This window comes from Petaurus breviceps, unplaced genomic scaffold (genome assembly GCF_028583685.1).
Source record: "Petaurus breviceps papuanus isolate PSGF00001 unplaced genomic scaffold, PetGlider_PUasm1.0 126, whole genome shotgun sequence".
Classification (NCBI taxonomy): domain Eukaryota; kingdom Metazoa; phylum Chordata; class Mammalia; order Diprotodontia; family Petauridae; genus Petaurus; species Petaurus breviceps.
The window spans coordinates 59,448,380-59,469,730 of record NW_027185655.1 but is presented as its reverse complement, the minus strand read 5'-3'; the positions used below and the strand labels follow the sequence as shown (position 1 = coordinate 59,469,730).

At 32.9% G+C, this 21,351-nt stretch overlaps 1 protein-coding gene across 1 annotated transcript in view; it reads left to right on the top strand.

The window, feature by feature from the left end:
- The window catches only part of TENM3 (teneurin transmembrane protein 3), a 3,497,142-nt gene that overhangs the window by 840,293 nt on the left and 2,635,498 nt on the right, over nt 1-21,351 (top strand). The window lies entirely within an intron of this gene.

Here is a 21,351-nt window from a genome sequence, read left to right as displayed (position 1 = left end):
AACCAAGGCTTTCTGCAGTTGTTGGGCATCTTCTCATGGCCCCTTGTGAAGCCCTTAAAGTGGAGAAAGCTCCATTGATCACAGGAAAGTGGTTTTGCTTATATTCACACACATGCATACATATATAATAAAATATTAATATTCTAGATCTAGGATAAGAAGGGAAAGTAAGAATAATAATGATGTTTAATCAATGATTGAACCTAAGAATGATCTGAGAAAATAAAAATCACAACCATAATAATATTTATGTAGTGTTGTAAACTTGGCAAAGTGATTTTCATATATTATCTCATTTGATCTTCACAACAACCCTAAAAGTTGGTGCAATTATCTTTCCCATTTTACAGTTGAGGAAACTAGGGCAGGAAAATGTTAAGTAGCTTGCTCAGTGACAAAGCTGTAATGGAAATGGAAATTTTTAAGATCTTCCGTGCCCCTAGGCTAAAGTGCACCTGGAGCCTGGGGTGGGAGGCTTGTTTTTCAGTAGATACTTTTTGATTGGCCAGTGGGTCAAGAAGGTTGTTACATTCTCTGAGCCAGGAGAAGGCTATATAATCCCTGGTGTGAGGCATTGTTTTGGGGCTTACTTTGAGAAATGTTGTGTAATTTGATCACATGAGACTCTGGGAAGCCGTTGAGAGCCCCCTGGCTCAACATGTAGGTCTCAAGCCAGAGACCTACATGTCTCTGGCTTCCTGCCTTCACCACTTTAGAAAAATCCATTACTTGATTGTGAAGCAATTGACTTAAATTGCCATTCAGCAGAATTGTAACTGCAATAGGAGTGTCCCTATGAAAAGCTCTACAAGTACATACAAATGTAAACTGTGTTTAATCTCTCATCATTTGATTACAGGGCCAAGGTGGTCATCAGAATGCAATGGGGACTAAGGAGATAGATTAGAATAAGTATTGAAGTGTGCTTGGATTAATTTGCCTCTAGAAGACTCTAGCCTTAAGTAAACAGCTCTATATCCATTCTCCTAAAGATCACATGAGTAATGTAGGGATTCTGAGCTGCAAAATTACTAACATTTAAAACTCAACTAAGAACATTTCCTATCAAGGAAATGTCCAGGCTCATGGTTGCTTCCATTATTCTTTGAAACTGACAGTTTTCTGATTTTATTCAGTCCTTTCTATAGCCAAACTGCCACAAACCTACAAATAGTCAAGTGAAGGCCCAATAGGCTGAGAACATTGGACCTTTATGTTTTCGATGATGGCCTTTTGGCTTACAGAAATATGAAAGAAAATGAAGGGAAAGAATATTAATAAAATCTTAATAAATCAGTCTGAAACTAGGTTAATAGATAGTTGAAGTTTTTAGAGACTAAACATGGCTTGTTTAAAAAATACTTCTATATCTTGTCATTTCATAGATTTTTTTATTTTATAATTTCTGTGTTCATTTTAAAACTAGTTTTAATTTTTTCTTCATGGAGGAAAAAATAACATTTAGCTTAATACCTCCAGACTCATGAAAGAAAGCTGCAAGAGTGGTGCAAGAACAAAGCTTTGAGTATTTCTTCATAAGGGAGAAATGCCTCAGATATTTGGTCTCATTGCTAGCCATTCTAGACCTTGGGTTTGAGCTGAGGTCATCCTAACACCAAATATAGTACCCTAGGCAAAGCCAGTATGTTGCTATTCACTGTACTACATTGACTTTATTTACTTAAGAGGTAGAATGATTTGATAGGGGACTAGACAAAGAGGCAAGAAGACTTAGCTTCAAATCTTGACTCTGGCACTATTTGGATGCTCCTGAGAAAGTTGCTTTATGTGCCTCAGATTTTTTTTTATCTATAAAATGAAAGTATCATATTTGATGCCTTTCCTAGTAGGTCTCTTATTACTCTAAATCTATGACCCTATGGACCCTATGATCCTATGAGATGCAATTTAATAATACAGTTCCTAGGCATCTAAAAATAGCTTTGTGCATGGCAAAAGAGCACATTCATTTGAAATGAAGCAATATGCCTGTCATTTTCCAAGAATAGAATAACTTTCAATTTACCAAATATTGCCTGCACATTTCCAAACCACATCCAAAGGACCACAGTCACCTTGGGCTTTTCTTGTCTTATCAGATTCTTAAAACATACAAGGAATCTTCGGTAAACAAAATGATAAAGCCAACAATGAAAAGAGTTGAAAAGATAAAGACTAAAATTAATTATAAAGGACATATGAAGAAAGATGCTATCTGCATCCAGAGAAGGAACTGATAAATAGAAGTATGTATCGAATAATTTTACATACATAACCCTATCTGTGTCTAATGGTAGCTATCTCTAGGATGAAGGGAGGAAAAGAAAAAAAAAAGAAATCTGAGTGATAACTTTTATTATATATTTGAAAGGAATAGCAAGCTATACATGATACATTTGCAGTTTCATGTACAATGAATGTTTTTATTGTACTATGTTATGGAAATACTTGTTTCATTCTGTAAATTAAAAATAAAACAAAAAAAACTCAGTTAAAAGGACAACATTGTTCTAAAATTTAAAGTGATCATGAAATGTTTGCTAAGTTCTATTGGAATAAACCACTGTATTAGGCTTACTTAGGGCATCTACCATCCTGAGCTTTGAAATCTGGGATGGTATCAGTAAGAATTTTCAGAAAACTTACTTAGATCCCTTTGCTACATCTATTTGAATACTGTTTTTGCCTAATGTAATTTTCATGATGTACAGAAAGCAAAAGTTTCATGTAATTTTGTATTTGCCTAAGAACAATGTAAGTCCAAAGAGGGAACAAAATGACAATCTGTGTATATAACTTAACTTTGAATGCTGACCATTATGATGACATGCAGGAAATTCTACCCAATGAAGGATCAAAAAATTTGTGACTAAAATATTAAACAGAGTGGGATGTTTGGCTGTATATGTACACATATACACATGTATGCTGTGTGATAGAGGAACTATATTAGTAGAAAATACAAAATAAGTTATAAAAAGTCCACAACCTTTTATGAATAGGGCTTATCATTATTTTATATAACTGCTGCCAATATATTTTGGTTTTCTCTAAGATTCGAATGACTCTCCTAAAAACTACATTGCCAATATTAACTCTATCACAACATTAAATATTGTACTTGGACACCTAAAGGACTTAAAATTATTTCCTAATTTAATTCTTACCTACATTTGAATGGAAGAGAATAATTTAGAACTTAGTCTAACTCATAAGGGCTATTTGTAACTGAAAACTATAGGAGATATTTTCTAATGAAAATATGGAATATATGCCACCAATTGGTGAGATTATGAAGTTGCAAATAATTCTTGCTAGTTTTCACAACAGAATAGGAAAAGTTACTAATGCTTAAGATATTGTTTTTATTTCAAATTGTGATATTAATTATTTTAAAATTTGAATCATGTTTAAATTAGCCACAAGTTATTTGTGTATATGTTTTATGAGTTTTTAAAAGAAAGGTTACATTTTAACTATTTTTTTAATGAAATGAAGCTTGACTGCTTCTATAACAATCTGAAGGTAGGGTTATTATGTTCTTTTGTCATTAGCCAGTGAAAACTCCTGCCAAGTCATAAGATATCATTTATTTTCAGGTTTTAGGAGACCATAAGTTTATACTTCCTGGAATATATACAATGTGCCCATAAATTCACAAGACTGACCTTTTTTTAAATTTAAATTTATTTATTTACTTTTAGTTTACAACATTCAATTGCACAATCCCTTGAGTTTCAAATTTCCTTCCCTCTCCCTCTCCCCCCCCATTGACAGCATGTAATCCAATATAGGTTCTATAAATATCTTCATGTTAAACATTTATCATGTTGTAAAGAACAATTATAATCAATGGAGTGAACAATGAGAAAGAAGGGACAAAACAAAACACAAACAAGAGAGAACAAATAGTTTGCTTCAATCTGCACTCAGACTCTGTAGTTCTTTCTCTGGATGTGGATATCCCTTTTCATCATGAGTCTTTTGGAGTTGTCTTCTAACCTTGTATTGCTGGGAGAAGCCCAAGTCTTTCAAACTTAGTCATCACACATACAATGTGTCTATTATTGTGTGCAAAGTTCTCCTGGTTCTGCTCTCCTCACTCAGCATCAGTTAATATAAGTCTTTCCAAGTTATTATGAAGTCTGCCTACTCCTCATTTCTTGTAGCACAATAATATTCTATGACTTTTACATACCACAACTTGTTTAGCCATTCCCCAATTGATGGGCATCCCCTTGATTTCCAATTATTTGCCACCACAAATGGAACTGCTATAAATACTTTTGTACATACAGCTCCTTTGACCACTTCTATGATTTCTTTGGGATACAGCCCTTGAAATTGTATTGCTGGGTCACAAGGTATGCACTTTTTTATAGCTCTTTGGGCATAGTTCCAGATTGCTCTCCAGAATTGGTTGGGTCAGTTCACAACTCCACCAACAATGCATTAACTGTTCCAATTTTTCCACATCCTTTCCAGCATTTATAATTTTCCTGTTTTGTCATCTTAGCCAATCTGGCCGGTGAGATGTGACACCTCAGAGTTGTTTTGATTTGCATTTCTCAAATCAATAGTGATTCAGAGCATTTTTTCATATGCTGGTAGATAATTTAATTTTCATTTTCTGAAAACTGTACATATCCTTTGGCCATTTATCAGTTGTGGAATGACTTGTATTCTTATAGATTTGATGCAATTCTCTGTATATTTTAGAAATAAGGACTTTATCAGAGACACTGATTGTAAAATTTCTTTCCCAATTTTCCACTTCCGTACTAATCTTGGTCACATTGACTTTATCTGTACAAAAACTTTTCAATTTAATGTAATCAAATTATCCATTTTGCATTTCATAACACTCTCTAACTCATGTTTGGTCATAAAATCTTCCCTTCTCCACAAATCTGACAGGTAAGTTATTCCTTGCTCTCCCAGATTGCTTTCTGTATCAGCTTTTATACCTAGATGGTGCACCCATTTAGATTTGATTTTGGTGTATGATGTAAGATACTGATCTATACCCAGTTTATTTCACACTATTTTCCAGTTTCCCAGCATTTTTTATCAGAGTGCTCTTATCCCAGAAGCTGGGCTCTTTGGGTTTATCAAACAGTAGATTACTATAGTCATTGTGCCACTTTAATCTCAGGTTCTTCTACTTAATAAGTTCTGTGTGTACTTAGCCCTTCCAGAGTCACTGTAACTATTTGGTAGAGGCCAACTCCTAGTTGTTAACCCAGCATTTATTTAGGCTGGTCTTCCCTCAGGTGAAAGATGTATACTCCATTGATTGGACTGTACTCATAGATGGTCGAGGTTGGTAGCACTTTCATTGGCTTGTATTCCATTTAGAGAGACTTTGAGAATTTGACATCACCTAGCATGCCAAGATAAGGGTTCTAAGCACATGAGAAGAGTTCTATTAAACTATAAAAGCATAATTCGTGTTAGCAGTACCCACATGGATGCAGTCATGAACTTTTATTTCTAGTAGGTGCTGCAAAATCAGGCAAAGATAAAACCTGAGTGATTCTGGGGATTTTGACTATTATTTCACACACAAATTTGAACTCAAGTGTTTCTTCTCATTCAGGACACAGAGATGCTCTAGTATTTAAGACAGAACTGTCCATTCCTACCAACCACTACCCCTTCCACTTTTCAGGTCATTTATATTTACACATTTATATATTTACACATTATGTCTAGTTCCATTAAAGAAAAACAAAAGGATTTTCCCTTCTTTTCTTATAATAGGTTCAATATCATATTAAAATGAAGTTGGAGGATTTAGTTATTGATTTATATTTGAAATCATATTGCTAAGACAATTTAAATAAAAGTAAATATAGGTTGGTCCACAGAAGGGTTTGTCCAAATAGCTTAGGCTCAGTTAAATTGTCAGCCATGTCAAAATCACAAAAAAAAAGTAGTTTCAGTAAAATGTAGATTTTCCTTTAATTGGTATCATTATTATTATTGTTGTCCTTATTATCTGAAGAGAGTTGATATATTTGATCTAGTTTCAGCTTCTAAGTTATAAATAGGAAGTCATATATGTTTCTTTGACGATGAAATATACATTTTACTTTATCTCTAATATCAGTAATTTGCTGCACATAAATATACCCGACTACTTCTCAAGTCTGCATCTGAATCCTATTGCATTTCTCTGATATACAAGTCTTTACTTGATTCTAGAACAAAAAGGGGGGAGAGTACTTTTTTCTAATCATATTAATTAGACGGGGGCCTTCCATTAACTGTTTTTTTTTCTTTCTGCATTTTACAAAGGCTACTTCTGCAAAGTTTAGAACACCAGAATACAATTTTTGCTATATAGAATGATTCCTAATATTCCTTATATATCTTAGGGTCTATATAATTTTTCCTTATAGCTTTAGTTATGTAATTAATCATCCTCACAGAAAACAAATTTAATTTCAAAGGAAATTTAAATCTTTACTGATGGAGAAAATAACCATATTAGTGAGATCACAGTCACATCTAAGTATTTTCATATAAACCATTCATTATCATGCAAGTATTAAAAAAATAAATTTTATTTTAGACTCAAACTCCAGAACACAAATGCACAATGGAGAAAAGAAATATATCATAAACTTAAATAATGGAACTTTAATGCAAAGTCAGAAAAAAAAAGGATGTTATGTGCATAGAAGAACATAAGGATACAAAATATATAAAAATAAATTTTCATTTCAAGAAAGCCTGTATGATAAATAATACTCTTTGCATTTAAAACTGTCCATCTTTGCTTCCTTGTAAGTTTTCTTTTGTTCTCTGCTATGTACATTTTTACTTTGTTCTCCACCCCTCCGTATGTTTCTCTCTAGCTATAGATATATAAATAGACAAAGACATATATACATACATTTAAAGACATATGCTTTCCTAAACAAATTATACTCCTGATATTTCTTTTTATATCTGTGAATATCTCTTGTTTCCTATCCCTCCTGCCCCCTCTATTTTACTTCTACCCATTATCTTTCCCTCCTATTAATTACCTCCCTCCCTCTAAGGATTCCTTCCCTATTATCCCATTCCCATATATCTAGACACCCTTCTATACCCCCCATTTTACCTATTCCATCACCCTCCTCTCTAAAGATCACTCCCTTGTCCTACCCCTTTCCCTATGCCCTACTGTTTATTTCTTTTGAATTCCAAAAAATTTTACACTGTTCTAAATATACATGTATTGTTCCCTCTTGAGCCCATTCTCAATGAAAGTAAGTTGCCAAAACTACCAGTCCTCTTCCCCCATATAATTCCTCTGCATCAATTATTTCTCTTGTACTTTATTTGTATAAAATAATTACTCCTTCTAACTGTTCTTAAATGGTTGACCTTTTTAAATTCATATCATACTCAGGTTTTCCCCAGCCTTTCTTATGAGCTACCCAATTATTAATAAGAACCTTAGATGTCCATTTTATACTTTACCAATATAAAAAGTGGATAGTCTTTCCTTATGAATCCATTATGAATTTGTTTTAGGATTTTATTTAGCAAAGTATATGTCTTCAAAAGTATATCTTTGGTATGTACTTTATATTTCTCTTGGCTTTTGTATGTCAAATCTTCTATTAACTTCAGATTTTGTTGTTTTGGGTTTGTTTGTTTCTTTTTAACAAAGACTTTAATGTCTAAAGTTGATCAAATATGTTTTTTTTCCATTCAGGATTATACTTAACTTTGTTGGGTTTGATATTTTCAGTTAGAGCCCCATTTCTTTTGCTTTTCAATATATATGCTGCTCCAAGTCCTTTAAGACCTGCCAGGTCTTGTGTGATTCTAGTTGTGGCATCATTATATTTAAATTGTTTTATTTTTTTTTATTTTTAATATTTTATCCTTGAACTGGCTGTATTATAATTTGACTATGATATCACTATGGGTTTTCCTCATAGGATCTCCTTTAAGTGGTGATAGATGGATTTTTTTTTCTATTTCTACTTTTCCCCCTTGTTCTAATGCTTTGGGACACTTGAATTATTTCTTGTATTATTGTATCAAGGTTCTTTTTTATCACAACTTTTAGTTAGTCTAATTAATTTTATGTTTTCCCTTTTCGATCTATTCTCCAAATCTGTTGTTTTCTCTTCTAAATTTTCGTTCTTCATGTTTTATTTATTTCTTGATCTCTTATAATATCACTAGCTTCACCTTGCCCAATTCTACTTTTCAAGGTGTCATTTTCTTCCTTAATATTCTGTACTTCCTTTCTCTAATTGGTTGACTTTCCTTTCATAATCTTGTTTTTCCTTGGATTATTAGTTGTTGTTTTTTTAGTTCCCTCCATCTTTGTCATTTGATTTTTAAACTATTTTTAAAGATCTTCCATGAATTCTTTTTGAGCAGGTGAGCATTTTCTATTATTACTCTTTGGGGATTTCTTTACTTCATTATCCTCTGAAGATGAACCTTGGTCTTCCTTATTCCCATAATAGTTTTCTATAGTTGGAATCTTTCTCCTTTGCCTGTGCATTTTGTGGTGATAGCTTAGATATTTGTAGTCGCCTCTAGCCCTGGAGTATGAGAAATGGTGCCTCTTTCCCCAGATCTTCAGTTCTTCCCTCTAGCCTGCCACCAAAGCCAAACCTACAGCCTCCTGTAAGTGCCCACAGTCAGGGACTTTCTGCCCCATTGCTTCTATACTCACCAGGTGTGTGCTGATTCCTTCTCCTGCTGTCTTTACAGAACAGCTGGGTCTGGTGTTCCTGGTCAGCAAAGATACTCTGGATCTTCCCTAGATAAGATGATCAACTCCCTCACTATTTTGAGGGTACTGGGGCCATGGCACCCTTTCAAACAAACTAATCCCAGGGCTTCCTACTTGTTGTTGAAACCTGTTTGTGGTTAAAAACAAAGTAGCCCCTAGCCTGGCAGTGTTTACTCTTTATAAGGACTAAAATTCATACTGGGTTTTTTCTTCTGATCTTGAATTGTGCCCCTATTCTTACTTTTTTTTTTGCTTTTTTGGAGTGGAAAGGGCAGGGTAATTGGGGGTAAGTGACTTGCCCAAGGTCACATGGCTAGTAAGTGTGTCAAGTGTCTAAGGCTGCATTTGAACTCAGGTACTCCTAACTCCAGGTCCAGTGCTCTATTCACTGTGCCATTTAGCCACCCCTATTCTTACTTATTTTACCATCACTTTGTTCATCCTAAGGTGCTATTTAATCTCTTTTGTGGGGGAAAAATCTTGAAAACTTAGAATTTCCTGACCTACTCTGCCATCTTCCCATACAAGTGTTCTTGAACAGTGTTTGTTTTATATAGATTAAGAGCTAACTCTAATATCTTTCAAAATAATTTCAGACATTTAGAGTCTTTTGAAAGTTGCTGGAAGTTAGATTAGGGAGTAGTTTTGCTTCTTGAAAATGTAATTAGAGAAAGTTGATTTTTTAAGGCTGAAATAATAGTGTGTATATAGATAGATAGTAGATAGATAGATAGATAGATGGATAGATAGATACATATGTGAAAAGTCATTTTCATTTTCAATTAAAACATGGATTTCACAGAGATTTAAAACAGAATTTCCCCAAAATAAAAACTTGCAAACAAGCCTCTACTCACTGTCTTCTCTTTTTAAAACCTGTCCTGTCATAGATATATAGCTCAAAAATAGATTACATGAAAGTACATGTAACTGCCTACACACCTGTGCATGATGAGCTTTTGTTCTCACAACTTAGTTATCTTAAATTGCTTTGAAATGTTTTTATTCAATCAGCATATATATTAACGTCACTGAATGAAAATCTTTTTTTTTACTTTTTTTTTCTTTTCTGCTGACTCTACTCCTTTTGAAAGTAAGCACCTGGGTTAATAAATCACCAGAAAGCACCCTTTTTTGCATTCCCTATTCTTTTTTGACCAGTAAGGAATTCAAAGAATTAGCAGGATTTTGTGTTAGCATTTGTATTAGTATGAATGGCCCTGATATTTTCAGTTTATTTTGTATTCCATTATCATAGCAATTGATGCATTATAAATTGAATTAGTAATGTCTAATGATATTTTAGCTTATGTCTTTTTATTTGTAATTGGAATAATTTCAGTGTCCCTAAGCCTCTGGCTTAACATCTGCTTCAGGGAATAGCAAAAAGCTGAAATCGATTATGAACTTGCCAAAAAAGTATCATTACTTCAAATAAAATCTATTTCCATCTTAATAATCAGGAATTTTCAAATAATGGCACTATTCCTATTTTTCAGATAGGTAAATATACCAATATAGAAGTGAATGTATTTGTCAAAGGACCAAATAGTAAATCAAATTACAGTAACCAGATGAGAATATAAATGTTTTCATTCAAGTCCATAAGACCAGTTTTTTTCTCAAACTTTAAAAAAAAGCTAAACAGTGTCCCAATTTGCAGCTATTCAAATATGTAAACAATAAATTGATTGATGAATATTTATTGAATGCTTAATATGTATAAGACAATACATTGTATAAGAGAATACAACTAAAAAAATAATCCCTGCCTTCAAGGATTTTGCCTTCTAATGGAGGTGACAACATTCATATAAATTGGTGAGTTGGAGGTAAATACAGAATAGATGGAAAAGAAGAAGCACCTTTGGGGAAAGGTGGGAAAATTATAAAGCTATTAGAATTAACCAACCCCTTCCATTTTTTTCTCTTTCTGACTCATTATTTTGCTAGGGCAGAGTAATATATGGTGGCTTAAGTCTTGGGTTCTCAGAAGGGAGTTTAGTGGGAAAACATGGAAAACCAAGATTAGTGCCATCTACTTTATGAAGGCTTACCATATCTTCTCTTTTCCTTTTCCCACTATCCCTTCAAAGTGGTAAGCAGTAACTCTCTGTCAGATATATAAAATCATTATTATGCCATAATCCAACTCCATGTAAGCATGCTGCAATAGAAAGAGTCCTCAAAATAGCATAGGAGGCTTGGGTTCAAACACCTTTACTAGTTGTATTTACCATCTCACCATTATGAGCTTCAAATTTCTCATCTATAAAATGATATTGAATTAGATTATCTCTAAGAACTTCTGCTTACTGCGTAATGAAAAAAATATGCTTTTTATTCAAGTTGATAACAGTATAGTGGGAAGGCAATTATTGTCTCAAGCACTTTCTTGTTTTTAGTTTAATATTTTATTTTCCCCAATTACATGAAAAAACAATTTTAACATTTAGTTTTGAATTTTTGAGTTCCAATTCTCTCTCCCTTCTTCCTTCCTCCCCCCTAGTGAGAAAGCAAGCAGTTTGATATAGATTATACATGAGTAGACATGCAAAATGTATTTCCATATTAATGATGTTGTGAAAGAAAACACCAACAGAAAAGCAAGAAAAAATAAAGAAATTTAAGGAAAAGTATTCTTTGATCGGCATTTGATCATCATGTAATATTGCTGTTACTGCTTAACAGTGTTCTGGTTCTGTCCATTTCACTTTGTATCAGTTTATGTAAATTTTTCCATATTTTTCTGAGAGCATCCTGCTCATCATTTCTTGTAGCACAATAGTATCATTTCACAAATATATACAACACCTTCTTCAATCATTTCCCAATTCACCAAAATGTACCAATATAGAAGTGATTTGAAAGGATGGTTGAAAGGGTATATGCATGGTTTTACAGTCCTTTGGGCATAATTCCAAATCATTCTGCAGAATAGATGAATTATTATACTAATTCACCAGCAAGACATTAGTGTCTCAATTTTCCCACATCTCCTCCAACATTTGTCAGTTTCCTTTTATGTCTTAACCAATCTAATAAAGATGCTGTAGTAACCCAGATTTGTTTTAATTTATATTTCTCTAATATTGATTTGGACAATTTTTATATGACTATAGGTGGCTTTGGTTACTTCAACTGAAAACTACCTGTTCGGGCCTTTTATCTATTTATCAATTGAGGAATGACTCTTATTTCTATAAATTTTACTCATTTCTCTAAATATTTGAGAAACGAAGTCTTTCTCAGAGAAACTTGTAATAAAAATCACACTTATGAAGACTATGTATTTCCCTTGATCCTGTTTTCTCCCTGTTTATCCTACTAACTCCATGCACCCTATCAAAAGAGTTTTCCTTATGACTTTTACCTCCTCCAATCTGCCCTCCCTTCTATTAGCCCTTTGGGGCTTGTCATCTTATTTTCTTTCTACTTTCCTGTATGGTAAGATAGATTTCTATACCTAAGTGTATATGTCATTCTCTTTTTGAGACAATTCTGATGAAAGTAAGATTCATATGCTCCCTTGCCTCCCTATCTTCTTTGTGACTGTAAAAGATCTTTTCACCCCTTTTTTGTCAGATAATTTACCTGATTCTACTTCTTCTTTTATCTTTCTCTTAATGCATTCCTCTTACTCAACCCTTAATTTTAATTTTTTATATAACTATTCCATCATATTAAAATCACATCCATGCCCTCCATGAAAGTTCTTTCTAACTGCTCTAATAATACCACCTTGGAAAAAGCAAAAACTTACAAGTCCCTAAAATTCTCTTTGATAATAGCTGCACAAAATACCTGAAGCTTAGACAGTGTCCCATTCATTCTAGAAGCAGAATCCAACTTTAGCATACAGTTAAAAGTAAAGAAATAATGTATAAAAAAGAGCAAACAACAAAAAAGAGATAATTACTATAGAAAGTAACTATGGTTAATTAAAAGGAAAATCAAAATGCAAAATCAGAAGAAGACAACGAAGTAAAAACTGCTACATCCAAAGACTTAAGAGAAAATATGAATTAGTTTCAGATCAGGCAAGAGCTCAAAAAAGATTTTAAAAATAGATTTAGAGAAGTCAAGGGAAAATGGGAAGATAAATGAAAGTGATAGAAAAAATCAGACTTGTTGAATTTTGGAGCTGGAAGAGTCTTGTTATAATATGTACTTAAAACAATTCTTCCTTCATATTGATTTCATATTCACATAGAGAAAAAGATGGGCTGAGCATATTTCCTCATTACAAATCATCATTGTAGATATACTTAATAGTAAATAGTGAAATGAGAAAATTATTTGAGTAATTCAAACACCCCAAATCTTTTCACTTGAAATAAGCAGGTAATCAATGTTGCATGGACAACTGTGAATCATGCAGGAAACTGATTCCAAAATTAAACTTTACCCTTGGTCCTTGTTTACCTTGATTTCTTCATCTGTAAAACGGGGCTAATTAAAACTCCTACATTACTTTGATTCTTGTTGCAAATAAGATTATATTTGTAAAACTATTTTCAAACCTCCAATTTCTACATAAATTCAATCTATTATTACAAATATTATAAACATCATCAATCAAGTTTAAAAACAATCACTCTTTTATGTCAGCCATTGAGTTCTCCATCCCACATAGTTGAAGAAAAAGTATATTTTGACATGTTACCTAGGTAATTTTTAAATAAAAAAAACAAAATTTAGAATAAAGATGACATTTCACCACCCAAAGTTCTTTAGCATGAAATGTTCATGAGATTGAGCTTATAATGTGACTTTTTTATTGAATAAATAATTGCCTCAAATATGCATTTTTTTAAATTTGTTCATGTAGGTGCTTCCTGTGACTGCTTGGTCTTAAAACTCTATTAAAAAGAAATAGAAAAGACAAAAAGAAATGGGGCCTATGGGGGGCATTTGATTAAATAATCACAGACAAATAAGGTGCCCTTGAAAATACATGTTCTAAGTCTTCCATCTGATAATGCACAGTTTCCTCTAAACAATTTATTCCTGAACTACTAAAATCCTGATAGGCCGAGGTATTACTCATTAACAATATACTTATCACTTCTGGGCTCATACAGTGTGGCCTCTCAAAGTCCTTATATTCTATGTTTCCCAGTGCCATGATTTTGTTTTCCTTGGTTTTGACGGAACTGATTGTAATGTATTTGGGTGCAATTTTCTTTTCAACTTATCAGTAGATATTTTTTCAGCATTTTCATGCTTTGAAGTAATTGGTCCAGACTGGGACTCTCCCTCTCTATCTCTCTCTCCTTCCCCTTCTCCCTTTGTCTCCTTCACCATCCTCCTCTCTTCCACCTCTTCTTTTCCTTTTCTTTCCCCTTCTTCATATTCCAACCCTTCTCCATATGTCTCTCTCTCCCTCTACATCAAAATGCCAAAATTACCTCTCAGAAAGCATTGTTGAGCTTTTTATTTTCCTGTAGTTCAAGACAGGCTGTGTATTGTTCAGATTGCTCATGTTATTATAAGCTTATATATGATTAGAATCAATTTCCCTTTAATCAGATATGGCTATTTTATAGTATGTGGTAGTCTAATAGAGTCTTTTTCATTGTATTAGTGTGAGAGTTTGAATGAAAATTAAATCAGAGAATGTCTTGAAAAAGTCAGAATGCTAATTTTTTTTAGTACTATTACATCTTCATTATGATTCATAATTCTAAAATAAATCACATGAATTATTGATTCTCTATTTGGAAAATATTCAGGTTTCACTAGAATGAAACATCACATTTCTTTTTCATATACACACATATGTGTTTATGCATTTCGTATTACTTATACCTTTAAATCTGTTCTCCATTGTGTGTGTGTGTGTTTTCATCCATGTGTATTTACATACTACTTCTTATGGGGATAACTTAGGGTCTGACTATTAACATGATCTTGCCTCCTTTCAATTTAGAGATAAGAGTGATTGACATTTATAGGGAACTTTGAAGTTCATAAAATTACTTTGCATATATTATCTCATTTGATCCTTTAAGAAGTCCTTTGAGGAAAATGTAATTATTATCCCCATTTTACAAATGAGTAAACTGGGATTCAGAGAGTTGGTATGAATTGCCACACAGCAGATAGAGATAAAAGAAAAGATATGAACCTAATTCTTCCATATTTTGAGTTTAGTATACTATCCACTCCACAATCTTGAGTTTGTATTAGAATTCATTAAGTAAAAGTTTGATGTGTAAATATCACTTCTATTTATTAATTTTAGTTTTTTTCAAAGCCATAATGACTTCTACCTTTATAATACCAAGAAATGTATGATAAACGTCGAGAAGACCTTGCCCTAAGTAGTAATGATTACTAAAGTAAAAGAATGCCACCTTGAAACATGTGAGTAATAAATGCTGGGATTGCTACTGTGAAGGCTTTTAAAGGTTTAAGACTCCTATTGAGAAAGTCACCAGAGAGAGTTTGCAGAAAATTACTCTCTTCTCACCTTTAATTGCATTATTTAAGTTGAACACTGCTGCTACTGAATGAAGCACAAGTAATAAAACCTTTTCATTTATTATGCAAAGTCCTTTTCAAACAAATTATGGAAACTGCTGGAGTTAGGCTTCTTTTATTGGATTAAATAAAGAGTGAACTAGCTAGATGGAAGTTTGTGAACACAAGAGAATTTCAATTTAGTTTAGACTAATGATGAGTTATGGTGAAAGGTTGATAGGACTTAGTCTTATAACATGGTCATTTCTTTTTTTTTTAAGTTTACATTGAGTCTTCAGTCTAGCACAAGGAAGAAAATAATTCAAAAGAAAAAATTTTGCAGGAAATCTAGTGATGATAAATTACACTATATAGGAAAAAAGTAGCCAGAAATAGAGATTTTTTACCCCTTGATTTAGAATAACTGCCTATAAATATAATACAGCCTCAAAATATTGTATATGATGCTTTCTACATTTTCCCCATGAAATTAAATACAATAAATAATTTTAAATAATAGGCATTTTAGAAGTCATTTACTTAAGTGAAACGAATATGACTTTTAGGCAATTAGTCATTATAGGCTCAATCATATTTTAGCTAATAATTACATTTTCCTTATATTGACTATAAACAGCTAAATATTATATATTCACCTAATATGTGGTATCTTAATATGTTTGTTTAATAAATAACCCCTGTTGATTACTTTAACATATGGCTGTCTACATTCTATAATTTTCCTTTGGAGAAGCAGGGGGAGAAAGCAAATTTATATTGATTTCAATATATTTTAAAATAATTAAAAGTATTTAAATTAATATTTAAAGTTATAATACAGGTTTCACGGGGACAACAGTTATTGATCTTACTATATAAAGTCCACAAAACTAAATATGTTTTATTAAGCATAATGAGATAAAGAAACTTTAAAGAGTACAGATAGGGTGAAAAAAATTGCTAAAAATCAACAGGTAAATGAAGCAAGGAATTGTTGCCAATGTTGTCCAATTGTTATCAATGTTGTATCAATGTTATCCAAAATGAGAAGGTTCTGTAGCAAAGAAGTAGCAAGCTGAAACATAGTATATATCTAAAATGTATCATCAGCAGGAGGCAAGAGCATGTAGGAAGAGTTAGAAAGTTGTTGCCAATTAGATTTCCACTTGAGACTCGCCTTCACATGACAGCTAAGGTCTTTTTCTGTTTGTATTGGATTTCATAGGAAGTTTCTAATTGATTATGAAATGTAGCTGATATTATTTAAAAAAAGTAAAAAGTCCCTTAAAAAAAAAAAACCTTTGACTGAGCTTCTAGTAAAAGGTGGGAAGGAGTTAGGTAAGAAGCCAGTTCAATACAAGAGCTGCCAACAAGATTGGTAGAGAACCAGGCAGCTGAAAATCTTGGATTTTCCTTTTATTGAAAATTCCTTTTTATTAAGAAAGACAAAAGGAATTTCTAGCCAATAATCCATGCATTACATTTGTGTTTGTGCCCATTACAAATAAAAAATGTATATTTACAAATTGCAGGTTAGTTTTCCATCTATCTAGGAGATTATTGAAGTCAGAAGAAATATTTTTCATTCCCAAGTTATGAAAGAGAGGGGAAAATGGATTTTCAAAAATCAAGAAGTATTTTTAATGATGGAGGAAAAAGGAGAAGTGGAATGTGAAAAAGGAGAGGAGTTGTACAAAGTATCAGAGGTTCAAAGAATGTATCACAAATAAAGAAGAGAAATAAGAAAGACCACTGAACATGTGGCACTAAGTAAATGGTTTGAGATTCTTTCCCAGACATGGTGAAATTAGGACCCCTGAATAGGAAGCAGTTTCTAATATTGCAAGTGATGATTGTGCAGATGTGAAGGTGCTATCAGTACAAACACCATTGAGTAATAATAGCCAAAAGAGGAAGAAATAACTAACTTATGGTTGTTGGTGACTTTCTACTGAAAGGGTCCAAAGCCATTTCTTGACTTGACATTAATAGTAAAGCAGGCTGCTGTTTTGTGTGGGGAATATTTCTGTGTAGTGATGGTGACTCTTCTAAGAGTAGTCAAATCTGATTATCATTCTTTGCAATTGGTAATTGCAATTACAAGCACAGAAGTAGTTCACACCTTGTTTCAGATATTGAATTAACACCTTGTTTCAGTTTAAGTTTCTTTTGAGCTTTGAATCAAGTGTGTTAAGAAACAGAACATATGAACCCCACAAATTGTGAATCTTAGAACTCATGAACTCCTGCAACAGGAAGAGGAGGAGCTATTGACCATATATAAGGAGAATTTCCAGGCTAGATACAGCAGGAACTGAAAAGGGGACTCTTGTGGTGGCAGAGTCGAGAAAGAGAAAACTTGTGGTATCCTAGCACTCTGTTTGTATGCTCATCTGTGTTGATGTTTGTTTGTGATACTTTGTACAGAAGTCCTGGGACATTACTGGAAGCCCTGAAAGAGGATTTTTCCAGTTGTATGTTTATAAAAGTCCTGGAGGAGCATTTTGCAGGTCCTGGGACTTCATTGATGATTTGTTCTGCCCTCTTGGACTTTGTTTGTGGGTCTCTTGATTTCTATGTTGATGAATTTGTGTTGAGTTCTCAGACCTTGTTGGTGGGTCTCAGTTGATTTCACAGGCAGATAGTGAATTGATGATGGTGTCAGCAATTTGCATGAATATTATTGTGGCTCTGTCAAGCTTTGTCTTCCCAGAAACAGGAACTGTGAAGGACTTGAAATGGACTGGACACTGAACTTCAAAATATAATGGGAACTAGATAAAGAACTGGAAAAAGAGCTGGACAAGGAATGGGGAGCTGCCTGCCTTTAAACCCAGGTGACAGTTGGAACTGGGACCATGGAAGAGGAATCATGGAAGCTGAGAGCCAGCCTCCAGTGAAGCTGAAAGAAGAATTAACTTGGATAATGTGTACTGACTGAGAAGATTATGATTTACTGCAACAGTGGTGGAGAATTTTGGTGTTCCTGCTTTGTGCTGGCATTAAGTATTTTGTGATTGACTAAATGAATGTACTTTATTTAAAACTATTTGACTGCTTTGGTGAAAACTATGTAGCCATTTCAGTGATAAGTTGTTGAGTTATGACATGGTAAATACTGTATTTTGATTTTTTTGTGATAAGTTGTAACATTGTGAATTCTGTACCTTGATTTTCTATGAATGTTTTGCTCTGATTTGTTATTGAATAAATAGAGAGTTCTCTATACTATGTAATGAGAACTTTGAAAGCTATTTACAGCAGCAGTCCTCTGGAAAGCTGGTTGTGTGTGGCTTTACATTAATTAATATAGGGACAAGCTCTATTAGCAGAGAGAACCTTCAATGTCTTGATAGGGATTGTAAAATTGTGTACACTTAAGTGAAAAATTGAAGAAGGGATTTCAACATTGTTGTTGTTAAGTGTGAGACTTTAAAAAAATAATCTGTTTGGGGAAATAAATAATTAATAAGATATGCATAAAATTGAATTTGAATTTTCAGGATACAGTTTTAAGCAGGGATACAGATTGCCTTAACATTTGCCAATCTGATTAAAGAGATTAAAAAAAAATGCAGGGCAGAGATGAAAATTACCTTCATACATTAGCCAAGCTAGATATCATAAAGTATTTAAAATATATATCCTAAAGTTAACAAATTCCAAATTAAATGGACATTCCCATATGCATAGAGGTCTTTTTCCCCTTAATGTTCTATGTGAAACTGAAGTTCTTTACAACTCATTTTTTCTTTTATTAAATTAATTTATTTTTAATTTTCGACATTGACTTCCATAAGATTTTGAGTCCTAAATTTTCCCCCTCCTTTTCCTACCCCCTCTTCAATATGGCATGAAATTTGATAAAGGCTCTACATAATTGCATCACATTATACATATTTTCACTTTAGTTACGTTGTAAGATTTAGAGCCAATGGGAGTAACCACAAAAAGGAAGAAATAAAACAACAAAAGAAAAGAAGAGCAAACAGTATGCCTCCATCTGCATTCAGACTCCATAATTCTTTCTCTGGGTGTGGATCGCATTTTCCATGATGAGTCTTTTAGAGTTGTCTTAGATCGTTGCATTGTACAGCTTATTTTTCTTAATACGTATATAAAAGTTACAACTAATTGTTTCTAAAGAAAGTTGTTGTCAAATAGAGTTAGTATAATATTTTGGATGAATTGGCTTGGGTTCCACTGTGGTAGGGTATGAGAGTGTAGGGTAGAAGTGCCCCAAGGCCATACAGCATAAAGGGCAACAACCTGTTCGATCACTGAATGTATATGGCAGAATGCATTCAAATTAATAGTCCTACATATAGCAGACTGGTGGATGTTGTCTTTATATGTAAGAGAAGGGCAGCCAACAAATCTGTTTTGCTTGATACTATTATTTAATTATGAGGGACGGTAATTGACTCAAGTGAGAGTAAAGTAGTAGAGGAGAGTAAGGTGTGCTAATAGTTTTCCCCTCCCCCTTTTAAATTTATATATTTTTAGTTTACAAGTTCAGTTCCACAAATTTCTGAGTTCCAAATTTTCTTCCCCTTTCTCTTCTCTGGGCTCCAACCCCCAGGAGAGTGTGCAATCTGATATAGTTTTTACATATATCTTCACATCAAACTTATTTTGACAATAATCAAGTTATAAAGAACAGTTATAACCAATGGAATGAAACATGAAAATGAAGGAACAAAACAAAACAAAGCAAAAAAAGGGAGTAAGAACAAATAGTTTGCTTCAGTCTGCATTCAGATTCCATAATTCTATCATTGGTTGTGGAAAGCCTTTTCATCATGAGTCTTTTGGAGTTGTCTTAGAACTTTGCATTACTGAGAAGAGTTAGTCATCACAGATACAATGTTTCTGTAACTATATACAATGTTCTCTTGGTTCTGCTACCCTCATTCAGCATCAGTTCATAGAACTTTTTCCAGGTTATTATGAAGTCTGTCTGCTCCTCATTTCTTATAACACAATAATATTTCATTTTATCCATATACCACAATTTGTTTAGCCATTCCCTAATAGATGGACATCCTCTTGATTTCCAAAATGTTGCTACCACAGAAAGAGCTGCTATAATTATTTTTGTACATATGGGTCCTTTTCTCATTTGTATGATCTCTTTGGCCTACAGTCTTAGAAGTTTATGACTAAGTCAAAAGGTATGCACATTTTTATAGCCCTTTGGGCATAGTTCCAAGTTGCTCTCTAGAATGGTTGGATCAGTTCACAACTCTAACAACAATGTATTAGTCTTCCAATGTTCCAACATATTCTCCAACATTTACCATTTTCCTGTTTTGTCATGTTAGCCAATCTGACCAGTGAGATATACCTAAGAGTTGTTTTGATTTACATTTCTCTAATCAATAGTGATGTAGAACATTTTTTTTCATATGCTTAATTTCTTCCTCTGAAAATTGCCTGTTCATATCCTTTGGCCATTTATCAATTGGGGAATAACATGTTTTCTAATTATAAATTTGACTCAGTTCTCTATATATTTTAGAAATGAAGCCTCTAACAGATAAACTGATTGTAAAATTTTTTTCTCAATTTTCTGCTTCCCTCCTAATCTTGATTGCATAAACATTGTGTGTACTAAAACTTTTCAGTTTAATGAAATAAAAGTTATCCATTTTGCATTTCATAATGCTCTCTATCTCTTGTTTGGTCATAAATTCTTCCCTTCTCCATAAATCTGACATGTAAACTATTGCTCACTTTCCCAGATTGCTTATACCATCAATTTTTATATTTAATTTGTGAACTCATTTTTGACTTTATTTTGGTATATGGTGTAAGATATTGGTCTATGCCCAGTTTCTGCTGTACCATTTTCTAGTTTTTGTGAAATAGTGATTTCTTATCACAGAAGCTGGATCCTTTTGGTTTATCAAACAGTAGCAAGGACAGTGTTGCTGCTACCAAGGTAATATTATTATATCCTTAAAAATAGTTTGCATATCATAGATCCATCATGTCAAATAGCAACTTTTTTCTGTCCTTTGATTATGGATGTACATGTTAATTATTATAATGATATTTCATAAAATTAAGTGAGTTGCAAGTAGGTAGAAAAGCCTTAGAAAATGTATCTTTAAGTTATATTACAATAT